The following is a 9,244-nucleotide window of genomic DNA, read 5'->3' on the forward strand; positions in this document are numbered from 1 at the left end:
ATGTCAATACAGCGTGTGCGTGCTGTCAATACACTGTGTGTCTGTGATGTCAATACAGTGTGTATGTGCTGTCAATACAGTGTGTATGTGTGTGTGTGTGTGTGTGTGATGCCAATACAGTGTGTGTGCTGTCAATACAGTGTGTGTGTGTGTGTGTGTGTGCTGTCAATACAGTGTGTGTGTGTGTGTGTGCTGTCAATACAGTGTATGTGATGTCAAAACAGTATATGTGTGTGTGTGTGTGTGTGTGTGTGCTGTCAATACAGTGTGTGTGATGTCAATACAGTGTGTGTGTGTGTGTGTGTGTGTGTGTGGGGGTGTGGGGGTGTGTGTGTGTGTGTGTGTGTGTGTGTGTAGCATGTCAATATAGTATGTGTGTGGAACATGTTAATATAATATGTGTGTGTGTGTGTGTGTGTGTGTGTGTGTGTGTGTGTGTTTGTGTGTGTGTGACATGTTAATATAATGTGTGTGTGTATGTGAGGGAAGGAGGGGTGTTAATTTAGTGTGGGAGGTAAGCTATTTAATGGTGGAGTGCAGGAGGGGACTAGGTATTTAATGGGTGCTATTTTTTTGTGGGGTGGTGGTGGGGCAATTTCATTTATTGGTGGGGCTGTTTGGAGGGGGGTAAGAGATTTATATATTAAATGTGTATGCTGTTTAACGTCAGGGTTGGTTGGAGGGACATAGATCTATTTAGCAAATGGGAATATTATTATTTTAATGTTGAGGCTGGAGGAAGTCCTAATTATAAAACGTGGGTGCTATTAATTTAACACTTCGACAGTTTGGAGTTTTCTAAATCTCATGTACCCATTTTTTCTTCCAAATAGGGCATCCAACATTCCAGGATCCAGACAAGCAGCAAATTAGTTAAGAAACCAGCACTCACAAGTGGTGAAAGTGACAAGAAACAGGTAGGAGAGAACAGGACAGTCTGCCAACTGTCCTGAATCTGGTGGGACAGTCCTGAATTTGGGTGACTGTCTCACTTAGGACAGTTGGGAGGTATGTCGCTTCACAGTGTACTGCTCGTGAAGGCAGAACTGTGTGCAACTAACAGTAGTGCACACAGTATTGCCTGTGTGTTTGTCTAAAATGATATGCTACATCATAGGGGGCCCCCTGTCTAAAGTGACCTGGGCCCCCCAGTGCCTTAATCCAGTTCTGGGTCAGGGTGTCAGATTGACACCTAGAGCTCTATTCCTCCTTCCAGTACCACCCCCAATATTATTTGGTTTAGGTTAACCCTAAAACAAATTGTGTCATTTTGGCCCCACCCGCAACATAATGATGCATACGCATAATTTTACAGTGGGGTGTAAGGCCAAAATGAGGTAATTCCATGACAATTATGTCATGGCGGCTCTAATGCTGCCCACTTCTCTAGAAAGTGGGCAGAATTCTACAGGGCTCAGTTCTACAGGGCTCCTTCCCTAGACTACGGGAGCCCTGCAGCACCAAATTGCTTCACCTGCTAGGCACGCCCCCAACAATACACAGCTATGCCCCCAATGGTATGGCCACACCCTTTTGACAGCACACCTTCTCAAAGTGGCGGTACATAACTTTAAATGTTAGTCAGCTATAGGAAGGGCCCCATGAAGTTGCTGTACTGAGGCCCAAAATTCCTTTTGGCAGCCCCCTCCAAGTATGGGGGGATACTCCCTGAAAAAAGAGACAGCAATGTGCTCTCTGTAAAATGTCTTTTCAGTCAATCAATACAATAGTGCTGCTTGGGGAATGATACTCACATATTGTGTATAATGCAATGTATGTGTTCATACTGTAAGGAAAAATACCACCTTGTGAATATCTTTAATGCTCTAAGTATATATGACACAATATTGTCTACATTGGTTCACAGTATGTAATAAGCACTGTATTATTAATTATATGTAATCTTGAATCTGATTTGAATAAACAGGAAGAAACAGCTGCTTATCTTTCCATTGACATTTACCTTATGCAAATACTTTCCATGTTGTATGCACCTGGACAAGTGTGTGACATCTACAATGGACATAAGCCAGAAGACTGCCTTCATCAAAGCCATTATTTCTTATTAGATTGAAGTTTTCCTAAGGCACTCATTAGGATCCTTAATGAATTAGGCATGTTACAGAACTTCACATGACCTACAGATTAAACAAAGAAAAAAAGTAAAAGATCTTTGTTGTTGAGGACATTTGTATTTTTTATATTGCTGTATATGCTGCTATACATTGTTGTACATTTTTGTTTGCTAAGAAAATGTTTATCTAATTTGTTTTTTTTGAAGTTTTCAATAGCACCAAATAATGTTAAAATAGCCATATGCTAGCTGGATATAATAGTTAGAATAACATCTCCATAACTTTTATCTGTGTCTATGCATTACACAGTGCATTGTCTATATGGTGTGTCAAAAAACGTTAAAGGGATAAATCCACATTTGTGGCCTTTTCTTATAACTTAAACAAATGGAAGAGACCTATAGAGTATATTCCCCATTCTCACCATTGAGTCATCTACCTAATGCCAGTAGGTGTGAAATCACAGCTTGAATACATTTTGCGCTGGTGATTTCAAATACGCTGATGTCAGCTGCAGCGGTGTTGGTCGAGCCGGTGTGTGTCCCTTCAATCTGACGCTGACGGGATCTTCAGCTGTCAGTGTTTCCACTCAGTCAGCGATGAGGTCTTCGTTGTAATCATGCTGGGGTAAGTAGTGTCGGGATTTTCACAGTCATTGTATAGTACCCAACCCGTTCAAGCAATGCAAAGGACTGCAAGAGATTCTTGTCTCACAGAGCACTCTCCAGATACACTCTGCTACAATATGTAACTAGCAAGACTAAAAGATAGGAGATAAATAGGAACTTGTAATTACAAAATGGACTGCTTAGATCTATTATTTCTGCTTAAGTAGAAAACAAAACACCACTGACATCTCCTTTATCTTTTTAAAAGACAAAACACTTAAAATGCAGTGGGGGTGCTTATTTTACCACAAATATTTTTTTTTACTCATGCTGCTATTAATGATTTATGATTACCATGGCAACCACAATATCATGTCACATTATGTAGTGAGCAGGCATTGGAAAGCATCACACGATGCTAACATCCAATCAGAGCCATAACTTAAAATTTTAGCGCCTGGGGCGAGAAACAAAAATGCAGTCGTCTCTATCACAAAGATCTAGTTACGACTAGGGATGTGCACCGGCCACTTTTGGTGTCTCGTGTTTTGTGTTTTGGATTCGGATTTGCTTGAGGTTTTGGGTTCGGATTTGTTTCGCAAAACACCTGACGAAAGGTTTTGGTTCGGATTTAAGGTTTTGGATTCGGATTTATTTTGAAAAAAACATAAAAAGTGTTAAAATCAAGTTTTTTGGTTTATTTTCACTCCTACGCTATTATTAACCTCAATAACATTCAATAACAATCATTTCCACTAATTCCCAGTCTATTCTGCAGAATCAGTGAACTTTGTAATATTGCAGTACCAATGGACTTATACTGCAGGATTGTTTTTGGATATTTTTTTTGAATTTCTTTTTTTTATAATTATTTTTTATTTATTTATTTATAACTTTTTTTAAAAAAAAATTGTGCTGTGCTGTGCTCTGCTGTGCTGTGTTCTGCTCAGTCCAGTGGTGCTGTGTCCTGTGGTCTGTCCTTCTGAGTTCTGTGGTGCTGCTGGGTCCTGTGCTGTGTCCTTCTAAGGGCATTGTTATTTCCCCAGCACAGCACAGCACAGCACAGCACAGCACGAGATATAGCAGGACAGGGGACCACCTCACACAACCTCCCTCTACCCTGATCAATGCCTGAGTGAAGATGGCGGCAGCTAGCGGGGAATTTATAGGATCCGAGTATCGCGAGATCCGACAGCGGGATTATGACTCAGAGCCTCGGTTTCAGTTTTGCAATTGGCGGGAATACCCGAATCTGTCTCGGATCCGTCTCGGATCGGCAACGTTCGGGTGGGCTCGGATTTCAGATATCCGAGCCCGCTCATCTCTAGTTACGACCCTGCATCCAATCCTGGGACACTGTCTTCAGTCAGCCAATTATGATAAACATTTTTGCTATCTTTTTGAGTAAATTCTATGCAGGACTATTTATTAATCAGAAAAAAGTATTGAGGTGAATCACATTTCTTAGGCATAATCGTATTTGTTTGTCCTCTATGCACATACATCGGAGCACGCAAGATAACTTTTGGTCCATGATTGAAATGCACAGATCGGCACAAGTAAAACTGTCACGTGAAAATATTGCCTACTATCAGTTTTATTTATGAATAGTAGTAACTCTACTCTAGATTTTCTCTTAATAAAAAGCAGTAAACCCTGCTGTCAATCATTGATGGTCACTGTGCATTGAACACAAGGTCAGCTTAAAAAACAACGATTAATTTCCAAGCTGCTACAACTTGCTATGAGATATATTTAAATAAAGGCATTATTTATCTAAACAATTCCACTAATTCTACCTTAGTAAGAAGACATCATAAATAACAGTACATTATCTCCCTATAAATAGAATTTATGCAATATAATGAAATAGAAATATTCCTTTTTTTAACACTATGATCCAATATCTTCACCTTCATCTTCATCAGCTATTTATATAACGCTACTAATTCCACAGCACTGTACAGAGAACTCCCTCACATCAGTCCCTGCCCCATTGGAGCTTACAGTCTAAAATCCCTAACATACACACACACAGAGACTATGGTCAATTTGAAAGCAGCCAATTAACCTACTAGTATTTTTTTTGAACACTAAGATCCAATATATTATAAAAGCCAGTCATCAGCTAACTGGCAAAATCTGGGCTATGTACCTCAGCAAAGTTAAGTCCAAAAAATTAATTTCTCACTATATCAGACCATTTTGCAGAGGTGCAATCAGGCCCAGCGCTCCGATTAGGCACGATTAGGCGCTGGGCTCTGGTGGGCGCCACAGAATTAAAATGCTTTAATTATGGTACTTTAAAACTGTGCGGCGACCGCTGAGCATACCTTCCACGGCCGCCGCACAGCTTCAGATAGATCCACGGGGAGGGGGAAGGGGCTATGGATCACACCCGCCGCCCTCCCCTCCAACAGCTGATGGGGCGCTGCTTCTCCTCCCCTCCACTCACGTTAAGAGCCAAGATAAGATAAGCAAAGGCGTGGGGGGGGGGCGAATGTTGAAATTCTGCCTAGGGCGTAGAGGACCCTAGCACCGGCCCTGGGCGCAATGTTCTGTTAAACTAATTACCAAGCTCTGCTTTGGCTGTGCCATTCTGCACTGTATCTGAATATCTGGATTTTTTTTGCCCAATTTTAGTTTTTGCAGTGGGATTAGAGTGGCACTGTTATCTCCATGAGGAACAATAATATTAGTGGGAATTTCATACAGAAAACTTACAGCCAAATTTCACCACAAAAATGTGTGAAATGAACACACTATAGTTTTGAAAATTCTCCATAACACTAGTTCCAAGTTATTAATTATTAATTCTGTCCACAAAATGGACTTTTCTGGCCAGATTGGACCACTGTATAAAGCCGCTAAGCATTTAAATGATTTTAAATCCACAACATTTTCCAACTGTTCCAACTTATTCTTCAGCCGTGTGAACTAACAGATAAGAAAATATCATAACACAAAAGGAGACCTGGAGAAAGTGATTATTCCCAAAACATTAGGAGTCTTACATAAAGAAAGGAAATTACTGCTGGTGATCTGCAAAGATGTCATACAGATAGACATGATCAAATAACATCTCTTAGGGGGGTATTCAATTGTCAGCAAGTTGTTGTTTTTTTTAGTGTGTTAAGTCATTTTAACGCTGTTTTTTATCATTTTCGAGCGGGTTAACTTTACCCGCAATTCAATTCCATTCTTAACGCTACGTTTTTTTTCAAGAAACGGTCCTCTTGTGCTCCAGTAGAAGGTCTATTGAAAGTATAGGGTGTGCGAGAGGCAGCTGCGCTAAAAGCTATTCAATTGTTTTTTAACGCGGCGGGTAAAACAGGCAAATATGCTGTTTTATCTCGCACCTCCTTGGGTTGTGTTAAAAATAAAAAACCTCTGAAATGTATTTGAAATCATGTAAAAATGTTGAAAAAAAAGTTAAACTTATGTTTATCACTAATCCCTAACTTGTGTAAGTTGATTTTCTTGTGAAAAAAATATTGAAATAAAAAAAACAAAAAAATAAAATAAATAAAATCACTAATTAATTAGATTTATGTATGTTTTTGGTACAAATATGAATGTAGCAATGTGTTTTGACATGATATAGATGATTGTATGGTAAAAAATAGTACAATAAAAAAATATGCTAAAAGAAAGTACTGTAATGTAGATATTATCAATGGGTAATGCAATCTAATGTATGGAAATGTATGCAAAACCTTTCTTTTGTGTTATACATGACAGCGTTAAAACTCCCCTTCACTCCCATAAAATCTCGCCAACACAATTTTTAATTCGCGGGGGCAGCGTTACCTTTTTTTTAATTGAATTGCACGAGTTTTCCCGCTGCACTAACTCAAAACGGTCACTATTGCTGGCAAAAACCGGCGGGAGATTTTTTTTTTTAACACGGCAGGAAAAAAAAAATCTCGCTAACAATTGAATATCCCTCCTTATAGTCAATGGATAATATGAATAACAGCCCAGTGCTGGGGCCGAGAGAGCGGAAAAACTTTTTTCTGGGAAGAAAAAAAACTTATTTCTGAGCATTCTGAAAAAGCATACCTGGGCTAAAATAATTAGTAATGGCAGAGCAGATTATACATGGTTAATTGCAAAAAAAAAAAGCACTGAGAGCAAATTGTTATTTATAGACCTCATCTTCAAAGACTTTCCTGAGCCTCTCTGATCATCTGTATGGAACACCATGGTCTGTAGTCCCACACAATTGCAAGGTATTACAAATCATAGACCCATACAGATTAATTATGATCTTCTGCCAGAGAATGCAAACTTGACTTCATTTTCCTGAAGAACAAATAGTTATTTAATAACAAGCATCACATTCTGCATGCTTCACATATAATATATGATACCAAACTGATATTAATGTTCATTCAAACAGCCAGTCGTGTAACTCCTAGCAACGTTTGTTTAAATCCCATGCAATTAATAAAAGAGGGAGATTCAGCCATTTGGTATGTTTCCAGCGCAATCGATCATGCTTAGACATTCACAAAACTTTCAACGTATTCCAAACAGTTTAATCCCTGCGGTGCCTATAACTGAATTAAGCCAGAAATTGTTAATGCTGGCAATAAGACAATACAATGAGATGTAGAAATATGAATTAATCTTAATATAAAACTGCTGAATATATTTCAAACATATTAAGACTCAAATTGTTCTTCAGTCTTGCCTTTAGTCTTGTAGGTAGTTGACACTTAGAATGCGTGTATTTTATATATATATATATATATATATATATATATATATATATATATATATGTGTATATATATATATATATATATATATATATATATATATGTATATATATACTCACTGGTGAGTCAAAATTCCCATATATATATATATATATATACATTTTGACTCATCAGTGAGATGCTATATAAATTGTCCTAGAACTTGTTTTTTTGCTCACAGGCCTATCTATTAAAGGCTATGGGGATGATTTTCTATCCTGACTCAGCAGCAATCAAAAATCTTCTTTATTAATAAAATATCGCTAGGCCAATTGAGCAATACTAAACTGCCTGGTGATACAGGGCAGGAACCTTAACTTACTGCTTTTTCAGTCCAGTTCCATCATCATCACCATTTATTTATATAGCGCCACTAATTGCGCAGTGCTGTACAGAGAACTCATTCACATCTGTCCCTGCCCCATTGGGGCTTACAGTCTAAATTCCCAAACACACACACAGACTAGGGTCAATTTTGTTAGCAGCCAATTAACCAACCAGTATGTTTTTGGAGTGTGGGAGGAAACCGGAGCACCCGGAGGAAACCCACACAAACACAGGGAGAACTTAGACTCCTCACAAATAAGGCCATGGTCAGGAATTGAACTCATGAACCCAGCGATGTAAGGTAGAAGTGCTAAGCACTAAGCCACTTTGCTGCCCACATTGATGTAGATATGGACATGCCTGCCTCTTGTAGCCGGTTCACGCAAACACAATCAAACTAAAAACCAAGATTCGTGCACAATCTAGCTCAGTACATAAAAAGTATAGAATTAATTAATATAAATTAAAAAGGAAAAGAAAAGAAAAATGTAAAATATATATTCTTTTAAATGAAGAAATGGCACTGACTCATTCTGAAAATATTTATTGTACACTTATAAATTCTTTACAATAATTCCCAATTGAAAAAAAGCTTCATTAAAATAATATTTTTCATTGAATTTCTCTTACTATGGCCACTCGGAGGTGGCAGATAAAGGATTAGAGATTGCCAGGATCTTTGATATATATAGATGTCAGGAGAGATGATACATTTTTCTTTCATGTAAACCATTCAGCTCATTCTGATAGTGTTGACCTACAGTCCGTGGGAACCCTATGAAAGTCAAAGGAGCATGTGTCCTTTAGCTATTTACCAACTTCTGAAAAGCACTTAACCCCACTTGTTTGTCACCTTTTCACACCAAAGCCAAAACAAAAAAATCAATATTATTCTAAGACCATAGTCCTTTGTTGACTACGTTGAAAACTGCCCATTGTGTTAGCAACATTAGAACATTGTATTAAACTACACCAACATCCTAGACTGTTTCCAGTGAGACAGATGTAATAGTAAAACACTTACGCCACTATATCCTTTAATTTCACTTTATGTATTATAAAGAAAAACTAATTTATTGCAACAATTTTTATAAGCAATCCCCTTGCTAGCCATTCTGATCTAATTAAAGCCATTTTGTAAAAGCCAACAGGTTGTCCGAGTACGGTGGCACAACAGTGTGGCTTCTTCGAAATAAAGTAATCAGTCACATACTGAAACACTCTTTCTGGCCAACCTGGGGCATTGATGATGAGGGTAACACAGTGCGGGATTCAGGATGTGGTAGTTATCTCCTTTAACCGTTAAACTCATAATAAAAATACAGGGCGTGAAATACTTTTATTGAAATAGAATCCACACTCTCCAGCTCTCATTTAAGCAAAAATAATAATAATAATAATAATAATAATAATAATAACATTTTTGATTTAATGTAATCTAAGCACTAGCTGCACTTTACTCCAGGACACCTT

This window comes from Mixophyes fleayi, chromosome 3 (genome assembly GCF_038048845.1).
Source record: "Mixophyes fleayi isolate aMixFle1 chromosome 3, aMixFle1.hap1, whole genome shotgun sequence".
NCBI lineage: Eukaryota > Metazoa > Chordata > Amphibia > Anura > Limnodynastidae > Mixophyes > Mixophyes fleayi.